Genomic DNA, 25,863 nt, shown 5'->3' on the forward strand with positions numbered 1-25,863 from the left:
TCCCTCGCTTCTACCACGGTTTTTTCCGTCATGGACGACCCAAAGAATGTCATGCAGTTGCGTCTCTGGCCCGTCTAGGACGAAAAGCCCATTTTCTATCATGATTTTTTGTCATAGAAGTAGGAGCCCACCACATCTATGATAATACTGGGTTTTGTCACATTTATCGCCATAGAAGTGTCATATGTATGACAGAAAAAATTCGTTCGGCCCAAAATGTCATGGATGTTTTTTTTGTAGTTTTAGTTTGAGCTAGTTTGCTCTAACCCAGCTAAAAAAACTAGCCCGATGGAGAGGTTCTAATTGGGTTAGTTCTCCTCGGGCACACTAAGAGAGAACTAAAAAAATCCCCCCTGCCCACACCAGATCGCTCCCTCCCCCCCCCTCACACGACTCCTCTATGTTCCCCATCGGGCCACCCGCCCAAGCGCCGCTCCGCCGCTCGCCCTCTCGCGAGAGGGGTGAGTTTGTTCATTCCTTCTTTGTCTCACAGCCATATCATTGATCATGCTTGCTCTAGTGCTAATTCTGATTTGGAAAAGTAGATCCTGATTAAACTTGGTATAGATTTGTGGTGCACGCATGGAATTGTTTGATGCTGCCTGAGGAGGTAATAAATCTTTCCAGAGGCCCAAAGATTCAGTTCACTGCCGGCGTTCGGGGAACGGGGGTCCCCAGACCTCCCTACCTGCGGCCCATGGCTTGGCTGTGCTGGAAGGTCTGTTTGGCCCATAATCATCAACAAGCCATTTAAGACCCTCGCGAGGGGCCAAGCCTCGTGAGGCGGATGATGCAAGACCTCCTCGGGAGCGGCCTCACTAGGCTGCCTCGCGAGGAGCGGAGATATCAAGGCAGGGTGAACCTCGCGAGGCTCTTGTGACGTGAGCCATGACGATCGACACCAGGCGGGCGCCAGTGCGCACAACGTCCTTATTTCCTCTTTGGTGCTAAGGAGGCAAGCACAGGCACGGAGTACCGAGGCATCAGGAAAAGGTTTCCATATCAGTCCAATGAGACCAAGACCAGAAGGACAGCAGGACGGAGGTCACCATAGATCCCAGGATGGCATCACCACCAGAACCTTTGGCAGGCGAAGACCACCTTTTGTCAGGATAGCTTGTACTAGCCATCCCCTTTCAAATTGGCCGCCGTTGTTGGCTCCCTTCCCGCTCAATATTTGGGGAGAGGACCAGGGCCTATATAAGTAGGACTAGCCACCACCAAAGGGGGCAGAGATCTGATCTAATAAAAGGCCAACCCTTGGCCACACCAAGCACAAGAACACCTCAAGCTCAGGAGGTTGCTCTTCCCCTTGTACTGTTCATCATCAGCCCAAGAGCCAATCCACCACCGCCGCACTGGAGTAGGGTATTACACCACATCGGTGGCCCAAACCAGTATAAATCTTGTGTCTTTGTGTTGCGAGTGCATCGAGTTCGTCCGCGAGACCTTAGCAAGCTAGGGCGTAGATCGGAAGGAGGGAAAGAACTTCATGCACACCCTAGAGTTCGAACCTCAAGGGTTTGCCAGAACCCGTGATCCGACATTTGGCGCGCCAGGTAGGGGTGCGCCGTAGCTCCTCTCCACTAGCCTGCGCTCCACGCCACCGCTCTTCGCCCTCATGGCAGGTGCCCCGCCACCGGCTCCAGCGGCCGGTGCTAACGACGGGTCTAGGGGGCTCCGAACCCTGGCCCCCGCCCTGCGGCGAGTGCAATGGCCACCCGAGTTCAGGTCGAAGATGCCGCCGCGCTACGACAGCGCGGCAGACCCGTTTTCCTTCCTGTTGGCATACGAGGAGGCCGTCCTTGATGCCGGAGGCGATGACAAGGTCATGGCCAACTGGCTCCCCATGGCCCTCGCCGGCGAGCCATGAGCCTGGCTGCTCAACCTCCCTGGATCCATGGTGGCATCCTGGGGGAACTCTGCGACCTCTTCACTGCTCGCTACGTGGTACTGGCGCACCACGCAGCCGCGGCCCTGCTAGGCGGCTCTCAAGCACCGCCTTCAGATCGCCATGTCAAGCCGTTCCTCCGCCAGATTGATGCCGCTCTGCTAGGCTGGGCTGCGCCAGAGGCCGACCTCACCTTCGGCTCAGAGGACCACCCCGACTCCACCGCCGGCTCGGGCATGCTCCCAATGCTCTGCACGCCCACCATCTGCAACGTGGCTGTTACCAAGACCCTTATCGACGGTGGTGCCGGCCTCAACTTGCTCTCCGTGGAAGCCTTCAGCCTTCTTCACGTGCCACTCGAGCGGCTCAGCCTCAGGAAGCCTTTCTCAGGAGTTGGTGGTCGCACTGCCTACTCTCTGGGACAGATCCGCCTTCCCATCACCTTCGGCATGCGCGACAACTACCGCACCGAGTTGGTCGACTTCGACATCGCCCGCATCGGCCTCCTGTACAACGCCATTCTCGGGTACCCGGCTCTGGCCCAATTCATGGCAGCGACTCATCCGGCCTACAACCTCATGAAGATACCTAGGAGCAAGGGCGTCCTCACTGTCAAAGGGGACGCCAAGGAGGCTCTAGCGGCGCTCAGGCTCGCCCTCAAAACCGCTGCGGCGGTGCAGCCTGCCGACGCGGGCACCTCCGAGCCCAAGGGAGTCGTATCGACCAAGAAGAAGTAGTTGTTCACACAAGACAAGGTGGAAACCAAGCAGGTGCCAGTCAATGAGGACGGGCCCTCAGGACCAACCTTTACCATAGGTGCCAGCCTCGATCAAGGTCAAGAGGAAGCATTGGTGAAGTTCTTGTGCGCAAACAAGGATATATTTGCGTGGGAGCCCAATCAGCCGGTAGGAGTTACGAGGGAAGCGATTCAGCATCACTTAAGGGTATGCCCCAATGTACGCCCCATGAAGCAGTGGGCGAGACGGTAGTCCACTGAGAAGCATGCCTTCATCATCCAAGAGACCCACAAGCTGGAGGCGGTGGGCGCCATTCGCAAGGTTCGGTTTCCCAAATGACTGGCAAACCCTTCATAGTACCGAAGAAAGGCGGGAAGGAACAGATGTGCATTGACTTCACCAACCTGAACAAGGCCTGCCCCCAAGATCCGTTCCCGCTCCCGCGCATCAACCAGATCATCGACTCCACTGCCGAGTGTGACCTGCTGTGCTTCCTGGATGCATTCTCAGGAAATCACCAGATCAATATGGCAGTAGAAGATGTGGAGAAGACAGCCTTCCTGACCCCGTGTGGGGTGTACTGCTACACCTGCATGCCTTTTGGATTGCGCAACACGGGCGCAACCTTTCAGCGACTGATGCACATCGCCTTAGGGCGGTAGCTCAGGAGAAACACAGAGGCCTACATCGACGACATTGTGCTGAAGTCTTGGGAGGCGAGGACCTTGATTCAAGACCTAGAGGAGACCTTCGCGAGCCTGCGCCAAGTGAACTTGCAGCTTAACCCAGAGAAGTGCGTGCTCGGCGTCCCTTTTGGCAAGCTGCTTGGCTTCCTCGCGTCCCACAGAGGGATCGAGGCGAATCCAGAGAAGATCAAGGCCATCGAGGACATGAGCCTGCCGCAGACCCTTAGGGAGATGCAGAAGCTGGCTGGCCGGGTAACTGCGTTGGGACACTTCATCTCCAAGCTAGGGGAATGCGCCCTACCCTTCTTCAAGCCGATGACGAAGAAGGGCCCATTCGAGTGGACCCAGGAGGCCGACCGAGCTTTTCAAGACGCCAAGAGATACCTGACCAGCCCTCCGTTGATGGTGGCGCCATGACCCCTCGAGCCCCTAGTACTCTACCTCGCTGCTACCCCGTACTCCGCCCGCGCAGCACTGGTGGAGGTTCGGGAGGAGCACCAAACCAAGGGCACGCTACGCCGGGCTACAACTGAGGCAATACAAGATCAGGAAGGCACCGCAAGAGCCGTGGCAGCATCGATAGAAGACCAAGCTCAACAGGCCGCCGCCGCCAAAGTTTCGCAATCAATCAGGCGTCAGGAGCCCCATCACCTCACGAGGCATCTCAACTTCTGCAAGACGCGAGCCCAGACACCACACCAGCCCTCATCGAACACCCGGTGTATTTCGTCAGCACCGTGTTGCGAGATGCAAGGGCGTGATATCCCATGCCTTAGAAGCTTCTGCTCGCACTCTTGGTGGCCTCGCGCAAGCTACTTCACTACTTCCAGGGGCACCCCATCAAGGTTATCTCAGCCTACACATTAGAGAGGGTGCTCAGGAGCCCCAATTCTGCTGGAAGGGTCGCTGAGTGGAACATCGAGCTGCAAGCATTCCAGTTAGAGTTCAGCACTACCATGGTCATCAAGGGAGCCGCGCTCGCTGATTTTGTGGCAGAATGGACGGACGTCCCGACACTTGAAGTAGGCAAAGACCGGTCCACCTCGCCAGGAAGTGAGGCACCAGATGGTTGGGTCATGTACTTCGATGGCGCCTTCACGCGCCAGGGCATGGGGGCTGGAGCAGTACTCATCTTGCCCACTCGGGATAAGCTCTACTACGTTGTGCAGCTCTGCTTTCAGCAGGGCGAGAAGGTCTCCAACAACATCACCAAATACGAAGGCCTCATAGCTGGCCTGAAGGCCATGGCAGCTCTGGGGGTGAAGCGCCTTACCGTTAGAGGCGACTCGCAGCTCCTCGTCACCTTCTCCAACAAAGTATACGAGCCAAAGGACGAGCATATGGAGGCATACCTCATGGAGGTGTGCAAGATGGAGAAGCAGTTCTTGGGCCTGGAGCTGCAACACATGCCCCGGAGCATCAACAAGGAAGCCGACGACATCGCTAAGAGAGCATCCAAGCGGCAGCCACAAGAGCCCGGTGTCTTTGAGGAACAGCTCTTCAAGCCACTGGAGACACCGCCACCTTCAAGCACTACTCAGCCTTGGGAGGAGCTCCCACAGCCTCCTGCCACAGGAGCCTCGGCTACGACCCGACCTCAGGAGCTCTCTTGCTCTTGGCGCTCGAACCTTAGGAGGGATGTTGGACCAAGGAATTCAAAGAATATCTGATGCAAGGGGCGCTGCCAGAGAAGGAGGAAGATGCAGAGCGTGTGGTTCGGCAGGCCACGGCGTACTGCATCTAGGATGGTGAGTTGTACAGGAAGCGGCCAAACGACGTTTCCCTGCGCTGCATTTCCAGGGACCAGGGGAAGGAGCTGCTAACTAACATACACTGTGGGGACTGCAGGCACCACTCGTCATCATGGACCCTCGTCGGCAAGGTATTCCGCAGTGGGTTCTACTGGCCCACTGCGCTCAACGATGCAACTGAGCTGGTGAAGTCTTGCGAAGCCTGCCACTTCCATACCAAGCAAATTCATCAGCCAGCTCAAGGCCTCCAGACCATTCTGCTCACGTGGCCGTTCGTGGTCTGGGGGCTGGACATCTTGGTCTCGTTCCCTTGAGCACCTGGGGGCTACCGTTACCTCTACGTCACCATCGACAAGTTCACCAAGTGGGCGGAAGTGGAAGTTTTCCGTACCATCCCAACTGGCTCCACTGTCAAGTTCATCAAGGGCCTCGTGAGCCACTTGGGGGTCCCCAACCACATCATCATAGATAACGGCTTGCAGTTCACTAGTAACCTTTTCAAAACCTACTGTGCTAACCTTGGAACACATATTTGCTACGCTTCGGTGGCGCACCCCAGGGGCAATGGTCAGGCCGAACGCGCCAACGTGGAGGTCCTGAGAGGCCTCAAGACCAGGACCTTCAAGAAGAAGCTGATGCCTGTGGCAGGGGCTGGCACGACAAGCTCCAGTCCGTGCTATGGTCTATCCGCACCACCGCCACCAAACCAACGGGCGAGACCCCATTCTTCCTTGTCTACGGAGCTGAGGCAGTCCTTCCTCACGAGGTTAGGCATCGCTACGCATGGGTTCTGGCGTTCGATGAAATGCAGCAGGACACCACGCGGGGGATGGACCTCATGCTGGGGGAGGAACATCGTCGCAAAGCTGCACTGAGGGCGGAAAGGTACCAGCAGGCGCTGCGGCGATACCACTGCCGCAATATCTACTCCAGGACACTCGAGGTGGGCGACCTCATCCTGAGGCGGGTCCTCTCCAGGGAAGGGCTGCACAAGTTTTCACCCGTGTGGGAGGGCCCGTTCAGGGTCGTCCATGTCTCCAGGCCTGGCGTCGCGTGCCTGGAGATGCAGGACGGGATACCTATCCAGAATTCCTGGAACATCCAGCACCTCCGGAGGTTCTACCCATGAAGCAAGGCCCAGAGCCTGTGAAGAAAGGCCCAGAGCCTATGAAGAAGGCCCAGTGCCTATGAACAATCGCCGCCCGTGACACTGTCACGTAATAAATGAGTGGGGCTGTACACACCCCGAAGTCTCAGGAGCGCCGGCCTCAGGCCCTGGGGCTCCCTCCCATGCCTAGTGGCAGCACTTAGATCCGCGCTGGTGAGAAGACTTGAAGACTAGATTAAGTGTCGCATGTGTCTTTTCATTTGCTTTTCGTAGTTGGCTCGCTTTTCCTTAATCAATGTTTGCCTATGGTGTTCCTTGCTGATTCGATTCCCTCGCCTCTTACCGCATTTTCCGGCTCTAGTTCGCTCGTGTTCTCTCTCTCTCGCATACCTCGTGAGGGGGGCTAGGCAGGTGCCCTCGTGAGCGTTTTTCTTCTCTCTGCCTCCTCGCGAGCCACCCTCGTTCAAGCCCGAAAGCTAGCACATCCCTCCTAATCCGTGCCCCACGGGTACCGCGATACAAGGCGTCGGGACAAGGCTTTGGTGAACGGCAAATCTCCTGGCAAAACTCCCTAATGAAATTTTTCGCAGTTCCTGAGCAATCGCAGACCACAAGGTCAAGATGGACACGAGGAAGTAAACGCCTCATGAGGAGGAGGGCGCTCCGAATGCACTAGGCTAAGTTATCTTCGGGCAAAATAGTCACACAACACTGAAACAACAAGCGTAGCATAATGGATAATAAGTTATGGTTCGATACACGCCCCTCCGGGCCCATGCTAACTTCATTCCGATACAGGAAGGGAAAGGGGAACATAACAAAAGCAGCAGCCGACAGGGGCAGGGCCTTGGCGACGTCCCGGGTCTAGTCGGACCCCTCCTCGCGCTTCACCAGTGCGCGGCGATGAGACAACCCGCTACCACCTTCAAAGTGGGCGCGGCGGTGTGGCAGCTGATCAAGGCCGCCGCTGCTGGAACTGTCGCCAAGAGAGGAGCCACCATAGCCAGACAAGGCGCGGCCGGCGGGTTCGTCCTCCTCCTCGTCTCGACCATCGCCAAGGCCAAGCACCTCCTCGCCGTCGTTCACCTCGGGGCATCATCCGGCGCGGTGGCCGTCTTCCCCAAACACCCTCACGAAGAGGGTCGCATCGCCGTCGAACTTGAAGTGGAGGGTGCACCGCCTGCCCAGGCCGCGCGCGCGGGCGAACGTCTGCCAACCGTGGGCCAGAGCAATGTTGCCCATGACGGAGACCTTGACCGCGACCCAGGAAGCTCGGTTGCAGCAACCGTCTGCCTGAAGCCAGAGCCCGCCTGGACCGGAGGCCGGTAGCTTGTCCGCAAAGAAGTGGGGGAGCTGGAGCCAGCTGCCGGCCGGATCCTCCGACCAGACAACGAACTCCGGCAGCACCTCTGACGCATGGAACCGTGGTCGGAGAGGTCGCGCAACCATGGCGCGTGTCCTCTTGTTGACAGGACTGCCGCAACTAGAGCGACTCCTGCCGCACACTGCAGCGCCACCCCGAGAGCTGGGGGCCACAGCGGGGGTCGCGACATGCTTGCGGGGACAGCCACGTCCTCGCTTGGGCGCCGGGGAGCCGGGTCCCTCCCGAGAGGCCTTGCCTTTCTCTGCGGCGGAGAACCCCTTCGGCGGCGCCATTGCTGTTAGCGGCAGAGCAAGGAGGAAGAAGCAAATGAACCAAGAAGAGATGGGCGACGGGGGCTCCGCCCCTCCCCATTTATAGGGGAAGAAGGCCAACCGGCGCCTCCCACGATCACAGGTAATGATTATTTTCCTTGCATGTCGTAGGGACTTGTCAAGTCGAGCAGTTGCCGAGGCAACGTGGGGAAGCGGAGACGCCCACGACCAATCAACCGCCATGCGTCAACCGAGGCTGCAGGCTTTTGGGGGCCCGTGGCGCTCCGCGCTTGATCCTTTGGCTTCGCCTCAAAGCCAAGACCGAGCGCGCCTTGGGCCCGGGGGCTACTGTCTGCGTTCTAGGAACGGAGGTCCCCAGACTTGCCTGCCTGCGGCCCATGGCGTGGCTGTGCTGGCAGGTCTGTATGGCCCATCATCATCAACAAGGCATTCAAGAGCCTCGCGAGGCGGACGATGCAAGACCTCCTCAGGAGCGGCCTTACCAGGCTGCTTCGCGAGGAGCGGAGATATCAAGGTGGGGTGAACCTCGCGAGGCTCTCATGACGTGAGCCATGACGATTGACACCAGGCGGGCGCCAGCATGCACAACGTCCTTGTTTCCTCTTTGATGCTAAGGAGGCAAGCGCAGGCACGGAGTATCGAGGCATCAGGCAAAGGTTTCCATATAAGTGCAATGAGACCAAGACTAGAATGACGGCAGGATGGAGGTCACCATGGAGCCTAGGACAGTGTGACCACCAGAACGTTTGGCAGGCGAAGACCACCTTTTGTCAGGATAGCTTGTACTAGTTGTCCCCTTTCAAATTGGCCGCCATTGTTGGCTCCCTTCTGGCTCAATATTTGGGGAGAGGACCAGGGCCTATATAAGTAGGACTAGCCACCACCAAAGGGGGGAGAGATCTGATCTGATAAAAGGCCAACCCTTGGCCATACCAAGCACAAGAACACCTCAACCTCAGGAGGTTGTTCTTCCCCTTGTATTGTTCATCATCAGCCCAAGGGGAAATCCACCACCACAGCACTGGAGTAGGGTATTACACCACATCGGTGGCCCAAACCAGTATAAACCTTGTGTCTTTGTGTTGCGAGTGCATCGAGTTCGTCCGCGAGACCTTAGCGAGCTAGGGAGTAGATCGGAAGGAGGGAAAGAACTTCACGTGCACCCCAGAGTTCGAACCTCAAGGGTTTGCCGGAACCCGTGATCCGACATTCACCTTTCTAGGTATTTCAGTTTCAGGCTTGCATTATTTCTACATGCCCAAAGATTTAGTTCACCTTTCTAGGTATTTCAGTTTCAGGCTTGCATTATTTCTAGAGGCCCAAAGATTTGTTTTGCAGTCGTCGGCAAGCGGCCCTGCTACCCATGCCGGTGTCGACCTCAACTCGCAAGTGCCGGCGTAGGAGGGGTTCTCGGGGCTTGGGCTCTAGAGAGCCTTCCTCCAGAGCGACGATGACAAGATCCTCCCTGGGTGCGTGTGGGGCTCCGGGCTCCCTCCCTATCGTGAATGACTTCCGTGATGAGTTAGCTCATGCTTTGTTTCATGGAGTGTCTTTTTCTGTGAAGCTTGATTGACGACTTGTATGTTTAAGTGGGATATCTCATTTGTATGGACAAAGTAAAATTTATCATGTTTTGCATGCTTGATTTGTAAAGATGGTTCGTTTATGTCAATTGTGAGTGGGAGGAGGCCACACAAGAGCCAGCCACACCAAATCCGGGAGGAAATAGGGTCCAAAGTAGTCAAATGATTGAGAAAGAGCATTTATTGTCAATCTAACCCTGCCATCCATACACCTCTGTCACATCCCTAGTTCTGGTATGACCTAGACTAGCTAGTCATTTGTGCATCGTGTTTAAATTCCATTTGAATTTGAAATGGGGATTTCTGAAACCCTCAGAACTCATTTCTGGAAATGACCCAGATAAAAAGTGCTCCAAAAAGGACCAAGAAAATGTTCATGTTGCTCTCTGAAGATATTGGTCAGAGGTAAAATTCAAACCAATAATTTTAGGAGCCCATAAATATTTATTTTGGCCTTTTGGAATTAATACAATAATTATTTGCCTTGGATATATATATATATGTGATATATTTTATATATGTCCAAAAATTCTGATTGTTGCTGAGGGGCTTTGGAATAACCCCTTTGGTCCCTGCAAAAATTGTTAGAAGAAAATAAAATGATTTAGTATTTTACTAAATCAGAACAAATGCCAGAAAAATAGAAACGAAAACAAAAAAGGGAAAAGGCTTACCTGGGCCCTACCCGAGGCCTAGCTGTTACAGCCCAGCTGGCCAGCCCACCTGGCGGCCCAGCCCATCAGGGGCAGCCCCGTCTTCTACCTCTTGCCAGTAGGCAGAGGAGAAGCTGGGCACAACGCACGCGCGCGGCCACCGCGTGCCACCTCCACCCTGCCTGGCTGTCCTCCCGTCGCCTGGACCTCCCTCGCGTTGCCACGCTCCCCTGGACCTCTCACTCTCTCCAGCGCTCCTTCCCGCAGTGCCACCGAGCGCAGCCGACGCCACCGCTCGCCGCTGTCGTGGCCACTGCCTCCCCCTCGCCCCCTGGACATGCCCAGGAGCTCCACGACATCATCTTCGTCATCTCCACCGAGCCAAGCGAGCCAGGGTGCGCCATAGAGACGTCATCAGCATCGTCTTCAACCTCTCGGCCACCAAGATCACCAGCGCCCGTCCGTCGTCTCCGACTCGTCCCCGAGCCCGCTGACCATCCCGTGGCCTCCGCTATGAGATTCTACGTCTGTTCCCCCTCTTCCCGAGCTTGTTTTCGCCCCGCAGCCGTCACCCCCTTGTCGACCGAACCATGCCGTCGCCCGAGCTCGTCGGCGGCAACACTCCGGAGACCATTTGGTCCCAGACGCGTGTCCACCGAGCTTGCTGCCCCGCGCTAAGCCTCGCTAGCGCCTCCCCTTGTCCGCTTGCACCCCACAACGCCAACTCCGCGCACACCCGAGCTCGGGCCGCCGCACTCGTCGTCGCCGGCGCCACTCCGGCCGCTCCCCGGCCGCGCCACCACCACGGCTGGATGCGGACGAGCATCCGCATCCCGTAGCTGCACTCCACGCGCCAAATGGCCCCGTGTAGGCCAAACCCACAGCGCACTGCCGCGTTTGCACTCGCCGGCGGCTAAACGCCGGCGACCACTGACTTTTGACCGGCGTGGGTTGACCCCACAACCCAGTTTGACCTCCCCCCTCTCTCTCACTGACTTGCAGGCCCCGCCCGACTAACTAGTATAGTTAGCACTAATTAACTAACTAGGTTAGCTACTACAGTCACTGACTAGTGGGCCCTGCCCAGTTAGTTGACTGGGTCACTGACCAGTGGGACCCACTGGTCAGATTTGACCTGGTCAGCCCCGTTGACTTGCTTACGTCATGCTGACGTAGTGCTGGCGCAGTTATTCTTTTTCTGGAATTATTTTAACTCAGGAAATTCCAGAATATTGCCTAAACTTCAAAAAATCATAATAATTCAACCGTAGCTCAGAATGAAATAAATTATATATGAAAAATTATCAGAAAAATGCAAGGAATCCATTTATGCCAGTTTCATGCATGAAAAACCAACTTATACATGTTGTATAAGTGAAAACATAATATGGGCATTTTAAATGCTTCATTTTGAATTGCATTTGAATCTTGGATTCAAATGGGCTTCAACCAACTTGGTAGCATCTTGCATTAGCCCAAACACTAGCATATGCACATGCCATTGTCATGCATCATATTGTTGCATTTGTTTGTGTATTGATTGCCGGCAGCGTTTCTTCTCGATAGGTTCCGCTCCGGAAGGTGTTCCCGAGTACCTGTCAGAGGAGCCATACCCCTTCGTCGTTCTATCAGGCAAGAAAACCCCCTTCAGCATCTCGATAAATCCCATTCTCTCGCTCCTGCTCCTTATACTACATTAGGACAACAACGATTCAAACTGCTACTTTCTGCTGCGGTAGTTGAACCCATTCCTCTGCATGACCTGTCATTGCCATAGTAAATAGTTGAAACCCACTAGCATGAGTACGAGTTGCTTGAGCCTTGATGTGCCTACTCATCCATGCTTGGTTTCTTTATGCCAGCTATGCTTAGAGTTGTGAACTCGTAGTATAGGCTAGCCACTGAGTCAAAGCTGGCTTGCTGCTGTTAAAACTCATCCGTTGCTTGTATGCTCTGAATGATGGGTCATGAGACCCCTGTTTGTATTGAATGCTATGTGGCTCTTCTGGGCCTTTATCTATATGAGTTTGAGTTATGTTGTGATGCCATGTTGTACAACACATACTTGCATGTTATGCGTACGTGTAACGTGTATTGCTATGTGTGGGATCCGACAACCTAGTTGTTTACCCCTGGTAGCCTCTCTTATGGGAAAATGTAGTCTTGTGCTTCCATGAGCCATAGTAGTCCGCTACAGCCCGGTTCACCGGAGTCCTGCTAGCCCAGCACTATTGCTCCAGAACATTTGACTGGCCGGCATGTGATTCACTTCGTTCCTGTGTTTGTCCCTTCGGGGAAATGTCACGCGGTGACATCCGGAGTCCTGCCTAGCCTGCTACAGCTTGGGTTCCCGGAGTCCTGTTAGCCCAGTGCTACAGCCCGGATTCATACGCTGTTGACCGACATGCTCGAGGTTGATTCATGTGCGCCTGTCCCTGTAAGTTAGTGCTACTTTGGGTTCACGACTAGTCATGTCGGCCCGGGTTCTCTGTCATATGGATGCTAGCGACACTATCATATACGTGAGCCAAAAGGCGCAAACGGTCCCGGGCCAGGTAAGGTGGCACCCGTGGGAATACCGTGCGTGAGGCCGCAAAGTGATATGAAGTGTTACATGCTAGATCAGTGTGACTTAGGATCGGGGTCCCGACAACCTCTTTATTTTAGAGTTAGTTTAGGGTTATAATCTAACTCTAACCTCTAACTGAGTTAGAGTTCTCCTCATCTCGGTTCATTGCCATCATACTTTCCCCATTCCTGTGTTTTCAGTATCCTGTGACTCAAAGAGGCCCTTAGACTGGTTTAGGTCCGGTCATTTTTTATAAACGTGTTATGTCCAACATTTAATGAACGTGCTCCGGTTTCTATGAAAATAATTCGGTTTCATGTAGTAATTCACTTATTTATTTATTCGTCTATGGGGTGTTTGCATGTAATTCGTGAGGTCTGAAATGTAAAGTAACCCCGGCATATGCTCTGAGTCGTGCATGCACTACGACCCAGATGCTCTATGTCCCACATGGCGGCGAAAGGGAGCACGTGGAAATAGCCTAGGAGTACATATAGGATGATAAATGCGTGAAAAAATATGCACTGTGAAGCGTAGCTGCGGTTCGAAAAGGAGACCTAAAGTGATGACACGTATAGGTCGCACGCACCCAACTATTGGTACTGAACTAGACATACGACTACTTTTTCCCTAAAAAAAGAGCTACGAGTGCTCAGTACTCCTATTCTATCAACACGAGTCCCATCCGACAACAGCGTCCGTGCTACAGCTAGCTCTTCTCCCTCATTTCTATCTTCTAATTCTAAACTCAGCCAATGCCCGGTGGGCAGGGTGGGGATTTGCCGATGGTCGGTTTGCTCAACTGCGGCCCCACCTCATAGTGAAAACGTTACGACTGGAATAAAAATGCCATATACTCCCTCTGTTCCGAAATATAAGCCTTTTAGATATTTCAAATGGAATACAACATATGGATGTATGTAGACATATTTTAGAGTGTAGATTCACTCATTTTGCTCTGTATGCAGTCACTTGTTGGAATCTCTAGAAAGACTTATATTTGGGAACAGAGGGAGTATAAAACATTGAGGCCACGAGGCGATGCAATGCTGGTTACAGGAGGCAAGAAGAAGAGATGCATCCATCGACGATGTCCACCTCCTCGACTCAGGGTGCCGGCCCACCGAACGGTGGCTAAGTAGCAACGACTTTTGTGGCCAGGTCGACGTGCTTCTGAACAATGGCGTCCAAAGATTCCAGCCACTGGAAGAAGGCCAATGTCTTTCTGGCCTCGATGGCCTTGTAGTGGCCTATGTAGATGATTTCCTCATAGACGTGGATGTGTAGGTCGACGGTTTCTTGCATGGCGAGGCGCTGCGTGGCGAGCGCGGCCTCGAGGTGCACATTCTTCGTCGCGACCTCCAGCACCTGCAGGGCCACCAGGGCTTGAAATAGTTCGTCACCATGGAGGCTGATGAGGGTGGCAGGCAATGAGGAGCCTGGGCGCACGGGCTGGAGCAGTAAGACAAGGTCGCCCGTGTGCTTCTTGACGGCGGTGAACATGCGGATGGAGTGGACCATCATGTCGTCCATGCGAGAGGCAAAGCTGGCATCGGCGAGGGCTATGATGCTGGCGGTCGCCAGCACCATGTGGAAACGCTGGGCGGTGCGGGGCCACAGGCCGGTGCTACCTCTTGAGCACGCGTTGGTTTTCCCTTGAAGAGGAAAGGGTGATGCAGCAAAGTAGCGTAAGTATTTCCCTCAGTTTTTGAGAACCAAGGTATCAATCCAGTAGGAGACTACACACAAGTCCCTCGTACCTGCACAAACAATCAAGAACGTTGCATAATCTACGGTGGGTAAACAAATTACTGTCGAGCAATTGATAGAAAAGTGAATAGTTATGAGAATATCTAGGCATGATCATGTATATAGGCATCACGTCCGTGACAAGTAGATTGAAACAATTCTGCATCTACTACTATTACTCCACACATCGACCGCTATCCAGCATGCATCTAGAGTATTAAGTTCATAAGAACAGAGTAACGCATTAGGCAAGATGACATGATGTAGAGGGATAAACTCAAGCAATATGATATAAACCCCATCTTTTTATCCTCGATGGCAACAATACAATATGTGCCTTGCTGCCCCTGCTGTCACTGGGAAAGGACACCGCAAGATTGAACCCAAAGCTAAGCACTTCTCCCATAGCAAGAAAGATCAATCTAGTAGGCCAAACCAAACTGATAATTCAAAGGGACTTGCAAAGATATTTAAATCATGCATATAATAATTCAGAGAAGAACCAAATATTGTTCATAGATAATCTTGATGATAAACCCAAAATTCATCGGGTCTCGACAAACACACCGCAAAAAGAATTACATCGAATAGATCTCCAAGAGAATCGAGGAGAACTTTGTATTGAGATCCAAAGAGAGAGAAGAAGCCATCTAGCTAACAGCTATGGACCCGAAGGTCTGTGGTAAATTACTCACACATCATCGGAGAGGCTATGGTGTTGATGTAGAAGCCCTTCCATGATCGATTCCCCCTCCGGCGGAGCACCGGAAAAGGCCCCAAGATGGGATCTCATGGGTACAGAAGGTTGCGGCGGTGGAAATAGGGTTTCGTGGTGCTCCTGGATGTTTTCAGGGTATATGAGTATATATAGGGGAAAGAAGTAGGTCGGTGGAGCTGCAAGGAACCCACGAGGGTGGGGGGCGCGCCTGGCCACCCTGGGCGCTCCCTCCTACCTCGTGGCCGCCTCGCTCCTTCCTTGACGTCCACTCCAAATCACGTTTGTTCCAAAAAAGATCCTCGTGAAGGTTTCATTCCGTTTGGATTCCGTTTGATATTCCTCTTCAGCGAAACACTGAAATAGGCAAAAAAACAGCAATTTGCACTGGGCCTTCGGTTAATAGGTTAGTCCCAAAAATAATATAGAAGTGCATAATAAAGCCCATTAAACATCCAAAATAGATAATATAATAGCATGGAACAATAAAAAATTATAGATACATTGGAGACGTATCAAGCATCCTCAAGCTTAATTCCTGCTTGTCCTCGAGTAGGTAAATGATAAAAACAGAATTTTTGATGTGGAATGCTTCCTAACATAATTTTCAAAGTAATTCTCATTATTGTGGCATGAATGTTCAGATCCGAAAGATTCAAGATAAAAGTTTAATATTGACATAAAAATAATAATACTTCAAGCATACTAACTAAGCAATTATGTCTTCTCAAAATAACATGGCCAAAGAAAGTTATCTCTACAAAATCATATAGTCTTGCTATGCTCTATCTTCACCACATAAAATATTTGAATCATGCACAACCCCGATGACAAGGCAAGCAATTGTTTCATACTTTTGACGTTCTCAAACTTTTTCAATCTTCACGCAATACATGAGCCAAGGATAGAGCACTATAGGTGGAATAGAATGGTGGTTGTGGAGAAGACAAAAAAGGAGAAGATAGTCTCACATCAACTAGACGTATCAACTGGATATGGAGATGCCCATCGATAGATATCAATGTGAGTGAGTAGGGATTGCCATGCAACGAATGCACTAGAGCTATAAGTGTATGAAAGCTCAAAAAGAAACTAAGTGGGTGTGCATCCAACTTGCTTGCTCACGAAGACCTAGGGCATTTTGAGGAAGCCCATCATTGGAATATACATGCCAAGTTCTATAATGAAAAAATCCCACTAGTATATGAAAGTGACAACATAGGAGACTCTCTATCATGAAGATCATGGTGCTACTTTGAAGCACAAGTGTAGTAAAAGGATAGTAGCATTGCCCCTTCTCTCTTTTTCTCTCTATTTTTCTATTTATTTGAGCCTTTTCTCTTCTTTTTTATGGCCTTTTTTCTTTTTTTCGTCCGGAGTCTCATCCCGACTTGTGGGGGAATCATAGTATCCATCATGCTTTCCTCACTGGGACAATGCTCTAATAATGATGATCATCACACTTTTCTTTACTTACAACTCAAGAATTACAACTCGATACTAGAACAAAAAATATGAATCTATGTGAATGCCTCCGACGGTGTACCGGGATATGCGATGAATCAAGAGTGACATGTATGAAAGAATTATGAACGGTGGCTTTGCCACAAATACGATGTCAACTACATGATTGTGCAAAGCAATATGACAATGATGAAGCGTGTCATAATAAACGAAACGGTGGAAAGTTGCATGGCAATATATCTCGGAATGGCTATGAAAATGCCATAATAGGTAGGTATGGTGGCTGTTTTGGGGAAGATATATGGTGGTTTTATGGTACCGGTGAAAGTTGCGTGGTACTAGAGAGGCTAGCAAGGGTGGAAGGGTGAGAGTGCGTATAATCCATGGACTCAACATTAGTCATAAAGAACTCACATACTTATTGCAAAAATGTATTAGTTATCGAAACAAAGTACTACGCGCATGCTCCTACGGGGGTATATTGGTAGGAAAAGACCATCGCTCGTCCCCGGCCGCCACTCATAAGGAAGACAATCAATAAATAAATCATGCTCCGACTTCAGCACATAACGGTTCACCATACGTGCATGCTACGGGAATCACAAAATTTAACACAAGTGTCTCTCAAATTCACAACTACTCAAATAGCATGACTCTAATATTACCATCTTCATATCTCAAAACAATCATCAAATATCAAACTTCTCATAGTATTCAGTGCACTTTATATGAAAGTTTTTATTATACCCATCTTGTATGCCTATCATATTAAGATTAATTTTATAGCCAAAGCAAATTACCATGCTATTCTAAAAGACTCTCAAAATTATATAAGTGAAGCATGAGAGATCAATAATTTCTATAAAATAAAACCACCACCGGGCTCTTAAAAAGATATAATTGAAACACTAGAGCGAAATTATCTAGCTCAAAAGATATAAGTGAAGCACATAGAGTATTCTAATAAATTCCGATTCATGTGTGTCCCTCCAAACGGTGTGTACATCAAGGATGATTGTGGTAAACTAAAAAGCAAAGACTCAAATCATACAAGATGCTCCAAGCAAAACACATATCATGTGGTGAATAAAAATATAGCCTCAAGTAAAGTTACCGATGGACGAAGACGAAAGAGGGGATGCCTTCCGGGGCATCCCCAAGCTTAGGATTTTGGTTGTCCTTGAATTTTTACCTTGGGGTGCCATGGGAATCACCAATCTTAGGCTCTTGCCACTCTTTATTCCAAAATCCATCAAATCTTTACCCAAAACTTGAAAACTTCACAACACAAAACTCAACAGAAAATCTCATGAGCTCCGTTAGTATAAGAAAACAAACCACCACTTCAAGGTACTGTAATGAAATCATTATTTATTTATATTGGTGTTAAACCTACTGTATTCCAACTTCTCTATGGTTCATACTCCCCCCCCCCCCCCGATACTAGCCATAGATTCATCAAAATAAGCAAACAACACACGAAAAATAGAATCTGTCAAAAATAGAACAGCCTGTAGTAGTCTGTATGTTTTGAATAGTTCTGTAACTCCAAAAAATTTACCAAATTATGAAGACCTAAATGATTTTTATTTTGATCTACTGAAATTGGAATCAGTATTTTATCGCTCTCTGGTTAAAAATGAAAATTATTCTCGTGAGCGCATACTTTTTGTTTTTTTCAGCAAGATCAAACAACAATCATCCAAGAAGATCCTAAAGGCTTTACTTGGCACAAACACTAACTAAAACAAAAAAACACAATCATAACATAGGATATATGATTTATTTATCACTAAACAGTAACAAAAATCAAGGAACAAAAATAAAATTGGGTTGCCTCCCAACAAGCGCTATCATTTAATGCCCCTGGCCAGGCATTGATAATTTCAATGATGCTCACATGAAAGACAAGAATTGAAGAACAAAGGGAGCATCATGAAACACGTGACAAACACATCTAAGTCTAACATACTTCCTATGCATAGGCATCTTATAGGCAAAAACTAGCATATGCTTGGAAGCGGAAAGAAACAATAGCAATCTGAACATAATGGGAGGTAATTTAGTAACATGAAAATTTATACAATCATATTTTCCTATCTCATCATAATTACATGTGGGATCACAATCAAATTCAACAAAATAGCTATCACATAAAATATTTTCAACACGGTCCACATGCATGCAAAGTTGACACTCTTCCAAAATAGTGGGATTAACATTAACTAAAGTCACGACCTCTCCAAACCCACTTTTATCAAAAATTTCATAAGATTGAACATTCTCAAAATATGTGGGATCTAAAGTTGACACTCTTCCGAACCCACTTTCAATAATATTGCAAACACTATTGTCAATCTCATAGTCATCATGGGGCTTAAATAAATTTTCAAGATCAAAAGAAGAATCACCCCAATCATGATCATTGCATTAAATAGTAGTCATAGCAAAACTAGCATCCCCAAGCTTGAGGTTTTGCATATCATTAACACAATTTACACCAATAGAATTTATAATAACATCATTTCAATCATGATTTTTATTCAAAGATCTATCATGAATCACTTCATAAAGCACTTCCTCACAATTTTCATATTCACGAATTTCAAGCAAAACCTCATAAAGATAATCTAGTGCACTCAACTCACTAGCAATTGGTTCATCATAATTGGATGTTTTAAAATGATTATCAAGAGGATGAGGATCCATATCAATAGATTTTTAGCAAGCGAAGATGCAAGCGAATAGAAGGCACATGGTAACACAAGCAAACAGAAGGACGAACGGAAGAGGGGCGGAAAAAAAGGCAAAGGTTTTCGAAAATCATTTTAGAAGTGGGGGAGAGGAAAACAAGAGGTGAATGGCAAATAATGTAATGCGACGGAGAAGAGTTTATGATGGGTACTTGGTATGTCTTGACTTGAGCGTAGATCTCCCCGGAAATGGTGCAAGAAATCCTTCTTGCTACCTCTTGAGCATGCATTGGTTTTCCCTTGAAGAGGAAAGGGTGATGCAGCAAAGTAGCATAAGTATTTCCCTCAGTTTTTGAGAACCAAGGTATCAATCCAGTAGGAGACTACACGCAAGTCCCTCGTACCTGCACAAACAATCAAGAACCTTGCAACCAACGCGATAAGGGGGTTGTCAGTCCCTTCAAGGCCACTTGCAAAAGTGAGATCTGATAAAGATAATAAGATAAATATTTTTGGTATTTTTGTTGTATACATTGAAAAGTAAAGATTGCAAAATAAACGACGATGGAAATGGCTAGTTGTCGGGAGAATAATATAATGGAGAATAGACCCGGGGGCCATAGGTTTCACTAGTGGCTTCTCTCAAGATAGCATAATCTACGGTGGGTAAACAAATTACTGTCGAGCAATTGATAGAAAAGTGAATAGTTATGAGAATATCTAGACATGATAATGTATATAGGCATCACGTCCGTGACAAGTAGACCGAAACAATTCTGCATCTACTACTATTACTCCACACATCGACCGCTATCCAGCATGCATCTAGAGTATTAAGTCCATAAGAACAGAGTAACACATTAGGCAAGATGACATGATGTAGAGGGATAAACTCAAGCAATATGATATAAACCCCATCTTTTTATCCTCGATGGCAACAATACAATACGTGCCTTGCTGCCCCTACTGTCACTGGGAAAGGACACCGCAAGATTGAACCCAAATCTAAGAACTTCTCCCATTGCAAGAAAAATCAATCTAGTAGGCCAAACCAAACTGATAATTCAAAGAGACTTGCAAAGATATTTAAATTATGTAGATAAGAATTCAGAGAAGAACCAAATATTGTTCATAGATAATCTTGATCATAAACCCACAATTCATCGGATCTCAACAAACACAACACAAAAAGAATTACATCGAATAGATATCCAAGAGAATCGAGGAGAACTTTGTATTGAGATCCAAAGAGAGAGAAGAAGCCATCTAGATAATAACTATGGACCCCGAAGGTCTATGGTAAACTACTCACACTTCATCGAGAGGCTATGGTGTTGATGTATAAGCCCTCCGTGATCGATTCCTCCTCCGGCGGTATATGAGTATATATAGGTGAAAGAAGTAGGTCGGTGGAGCTGCAAGGGGCCCACGAGGGTGGGGGCGCGTCCTGGCGCCCCTAGGCGCGCCCTCCTACCTCGTGGCTGCCTTGCTGCTTCCTTGACGTCCACTCCAAGTCTCCTGGATCATGTTTGTTCCAAAAAAGATCCTCGTGAAGGTTTCATTCCATTTGGATTCCGTTTGATATTCCTTTTCTGCGAAACACTGAAATAGGCAAAAAAACAACAATTTGCACTAGGCCTTCGGTTAATAGGTTAGTACCAAAAATAATATAAAAGTGCATAATAAAGCCCATTAAACATCCAAAACAGATAATATAATAGCATGGAACAATCAAAAATTATAGATACGTTGGAGACGTATGAGCCGACGTCTTGGATGATTTGGCACAGCTGACTGCTGCTCGCGTCCATCGCCTCCATAGGTGGTTGTGGCTTCTGGTCACTTGGTCTTGGATTGGAGTGAGCAGTGTTGCATAGAGACTAGGAGTAGATGGATTGGAGTGGTGGGGCGCCTTTATATGAGAGTCTAAACTCTGTTGCATTCACATCGTGATGGCTCTATTTTGCATCTCCAATTAATTCCATTTGCATGCTAATTGAGGATGCATCATTGACCATTCAATGTCTCGGGAACCTCTACCCTATCCCTCCTTGGCATTCAAGCCATATCAATGTAAATGCGTGTCAGGAGACATTCCCATCGACGACGAGGTGCCTATGGTGACTTCATAAATTTCAAGATGATATGCCGGCTCAGTCTTTCGAAGGTGCTCATAGGGGTAGGGTGTGCGTGTGTGTGTTCATAGGGGTGAGTATATGCGCGTGTATATGATGGCTTATGTCTGTACTATGTTAAAAAACGTAAATGCGTGTCAAAAAGAGACTAGTTAGTACTAGTATACTCAATATTGTGCACCGCGACCAAGGCGGAGAGGAAAATGAGAGAACTACATATTTATTTACGGTGTAGATTCACTCATTTTGCTCCGTATGTACTAGTACTACTCATTTAGGGTGTAGTCTAGTCACTTATTGAAATCTCTAAGGCAAATACTCCTTTCTGGTTTACAGGGCTATACTAGCAAGTAGTACTACAATAGTAGGCTCAAATAACAATTTTGTCTCATGAAGAGCCTGTCTATATGCGTGCTCCAAGGCACCGCACCACGCCCCACCCCTACACAAAGACTTCCACGTGAGCGTTCGCAACTGCCACGTTCGGGTTGCGCTTGGCTCTTCGCCTCTTTGAGAAGATGAACAATGATTTTACTACTACTACTTCTACAGTATCGAATCCACTAATGCATGTCCGTCGACCGCGTGTGGGAGGGATAGCTTGTTATAGTATAAGCAAAAGCATGTCCTCGTCTGCGAGCCACCATGCGCATGAGCGAGGGAGAAGGCGTGTAGTAGTAAAATCAAGCTTCTCCTCATTGTACAAGTTGACACAACACATCATAGCACTAGCCCCACATTGTTGCCTCTAAACTTGGATGAAAGACCCGCAGTGTACAATATATTTGCTGCAACCTCTAACAATTACCCCACCACGATATATTCCTGTCTTGACCAGATGAGCGTGCAAACTACAATCACCAGGATGATAGGTAGGGCCAGAAGATTATTTTAATAAAAAATGCTTCGAGACGGCCTCATAGCATGGAGCCGACCCCAACGATTTTAAGCTTAGAGGCATGGTACATGCTATCCTAGACTATCTACACATGAAACTACCACACGAGCGTCCGGGCTGCGCTTGGCTCTTCGCCTCTTCGGGAAGTCAAACAATGATGGAGTACTGCTTCAATGAAGGAGTACTACAGTATGCTTTTGGGCATCTGACACCGAATGAACTGCTTCATTGACTTACTGCTCCTGCCTTAGCATGTATGACAGGTGGGCCGAACATGTGGGTGGCCCACCTATCATACAACCAAAGGCAGGTGCAGTTAAGGCATCGGAGCTCAGTCCGCGAGGGAGAGGGTGTTGTAGTAAGCAAGCTTCTCATTGTTGTACGATTTGACGCGACACATCAAAGCAAGTACTGCATTCGATATATTTCAATAAGTTGTGTTTACCGATGCATTAATTACAACGCATGCATGCATGTCGTGACTGTCTTTTTGATACTTGCATGTGTTGATTTAATGCACCTTGAAGTACTATGAATATGTGATGGTAAATCTTTGTAATACCCTGGCCCTAAAGTGAGAGATGGTTGTGCATGAGGATGGCGAGATCATGCATACAGAACAGGACCCGACAATGGAGCTCTCTATGGTCTCAATGGACCTCACCTTGCTCCACTTCCCCTTGTGCCTCTGCCCCTTGAACCCTCCAGTATATCAGATTCGAATACACCTCGTCCGTTCGGCTGATCGAGCAAGGTGCAGGTTTCTTGATTGATGTGATGTTCGATTGATTTGTGCAGTGCAAGGGAGGGCACCTGGCCTGCGCGGACTGCCACATTGAGCGCCCCGGGAACCAGCGGCAGTGCCAGAAGTGCTAGCACGCGGAAGTGGCTTCGACGTGTGGAACACGGCGGTGGAAGCCGTCCTCTCCTCGGTGAGGGTGGATTGCCCGCACGAAGGCTGTGGGCTCTACATCACTTACCACAAGCTCGCCAATCACCAAAGCGTGTGTCCGCTCGCGCCCTGCAAATGCCCCGTGCCCGTCTGCAGCAACGAAGGCCCGCCGCCGGTGCTGTCCCACCACATCAACACCATGCATCCCATGCCCGTGCACAGGATCCAGTACGGCAAGGTGCTCTAGCTGTAAGTGCCACTGTCGGAGCCACGGCTCTTGCTATTCGCGGAGGAGGACGATCGCGCATTTTTCTTGGTCGGCGGCGTGCTCGACATTGGTGCGCCTACCGCCGTGTTGGTCGTCTACATCAGGGCGGGGGCGTCCCCACTGCTGCACTACGTGGCCAAGATATGGGCGAATGGCCCGCTGGGGGAGCCCAAAGGTAGGACCGACGCCGTCAAGGTGGAAATGAAGGTGACAAGCAGCAAGGATCCTGGCGACGTCGTCGTGCAGGAGCTGACCTTCTTCATAGTTCCACCCAAGCTGCTGGCCGAGGCTAAGCTGGTGTCCCTCCACATTCAGATTGACAAGCTCATGTCCTAAATGATTCTACAGTGCCTTCTGTTTATCTTAGTAATATGCTAATATAGGGGTTAGCTCGGTCTACTTTAGCTTAAGAGATGGTGGGTTTTGGTGGCGATGCAACAATTACTTCGACATCAGATCAGCAGTTAAAGTAATTTCCAACAGTCGAACTGTTATTTTGTGTCTATTGGATATAAAGATCCTTTGGGTAAGAACTATAATGGCAACAACTTATATGCTTGTTTGTTCAGGAAGTGTTGCATACTTGTGCGAGTTGACACGACACATCAAAGTAGTAGTACTACTAGTAGTACTCCCTCCGATCCTAATTTCTCTGCGCATAAGTCGAGGTGCAGATACCAAGGAGGGTCTGGATGTGTCTATGCTTGGACAACTTACCGACTGCGCACCAAGCAGACGAAGCTCGTGTCGTGTTGGTGCCGTGTGCGGCCCGCACATTAACCAAAACCTCATGCCTCCAGCTTAGACTCCGTGTTTTAAACTTATAAATCTCAAGGCCAAGGAGCGACGTGAAACCTATGATAGAGCCAATCAGATGATTGAGAACACTACAATTCGTAGCTATAGATGCGTGTGTGAGAGAGGGCGAGTGCGTGCGCGCACCTCTTCTCTTCCTATATAACATACTGAACTCAGAGTACAAGTGTATGTGGGTGGCATCGACCTAGGGAGCTAGAGATGGTGTGTGCAAGAAGTCCCAAGAGATAGGTCTGATGCGTCTGAAAGAAAGACTGGTCTATAGCTCGCCACGAGGCTATTCCTGTCGAATGCCCCAATAACCGTAAGATATGTATCTGACGGTGCCAGTTATTGCACGTACACAGCAGTAGAAACATAACTACCATGGCATATGCTACACCACGGCCGAGAACACGTGCCCACGTTACGCCATCCGGGAATAGTGCCGCACTTCAAAACTAGAACTGTCAATAAATTTTGAGCTTGCATCTCGTCACATTCCAAATTACTACTCTCTCCTTTCCGGTTTGTAGGGCTTATCTCAAAATTTTAGATTTCCCATTTTATAAGTCTTAGTTTGATTGTTTCCCATCACATGTTCAAATTTCAAGGTGCATTAAATCATTGCATGTGAGGATTAAGAGAAAGTCGACCAATGCATGTACTTTATTCATGCATGCATTGCAATTAATGCATTGGAAACACAATTTGGTGAAGAAAATGGGCACACTAATTGAGTGCTTTTGCAAACTACAAAAAATATTCCACCACTCATCATCTACCTTGGTTGGTGAGATTTTTGAATTGAGACCTATAACCCGGAAAGGAGGTAGTACTACCACGCTATATTTAATTGCAAACCTGTTCACACAGATCACAACCTAAACGGTTTCCCATAGCGTGTTAGTACTTGGATATAAATACTACTATGCCAAGATGACGACACATTCCTCCTCAACTCCTCATCCACAAAAACAAACAAGTCATTCAGCATCCTTCCCTTGTGTCTACCAGGGCCAGCGTGAGTTCTGGGTCGAGAGATTACCACCAGGGAGAGGCGAGCATGGAGGCGGAATTGCGAGAGATGTCCTGCCTCGCCGCGAAAGCAACCGACATGTCCCGGCACACGGAAGTAGCAGCACAGAGGTCCTGCCATGCCACCGAAGAAGCAAGGAGGTCCCGCCGTGTCATTGATGCAGCAGACTGGTCGGGCCGTGCCGCGGAAGCAGCAGAGATGTCCCGCCGCATCGTGGCGGCCTGGGTAAATGTCTCGTGGGCAAGCGATGACTCTTACAGGAGCATGCATGCGATCGTCCATAGCCAGAAGGATCAGATCTCCAGCTGGGCGAGGTTGCAGGTTGCAAGATGACATGAAAGCCTCGTTTGAATAGGCTACCGGTGTCATCCGGCAACTAAGGGAGGGGAATGAGAGGCTCTGGGCCGAGCGCGACCTGCTGAGGGCGAAGATCGTCCGAAGTGCAGAGCAGCAGGAGGAGATCAGCGCCTTGTTGAAGAGGACCGGCATCATCGTCAAGAAACTTATGAATGAGAATGACATGCTCCGCATCGAGCGCCAAAGGTTGGTGGACGAATCCGTGGATGCTCTCAAGCAGCGTC

This window comes from Triticum aestivum, chromosome 4A, assembly GCF_018294505.1.
Source record: "Triticum aestivum cultivar Chinese Spring chromosome 4A, IWGSC CS RefSeq v2.1, whole genome shotgun sequence".
Classification (NCBI taxonomy): Eukaryota; Viridiplantae; Streptophyta; class Magnoliopsida; order Poales; family Poaceae; genus Triticum; species Triticum aestivum.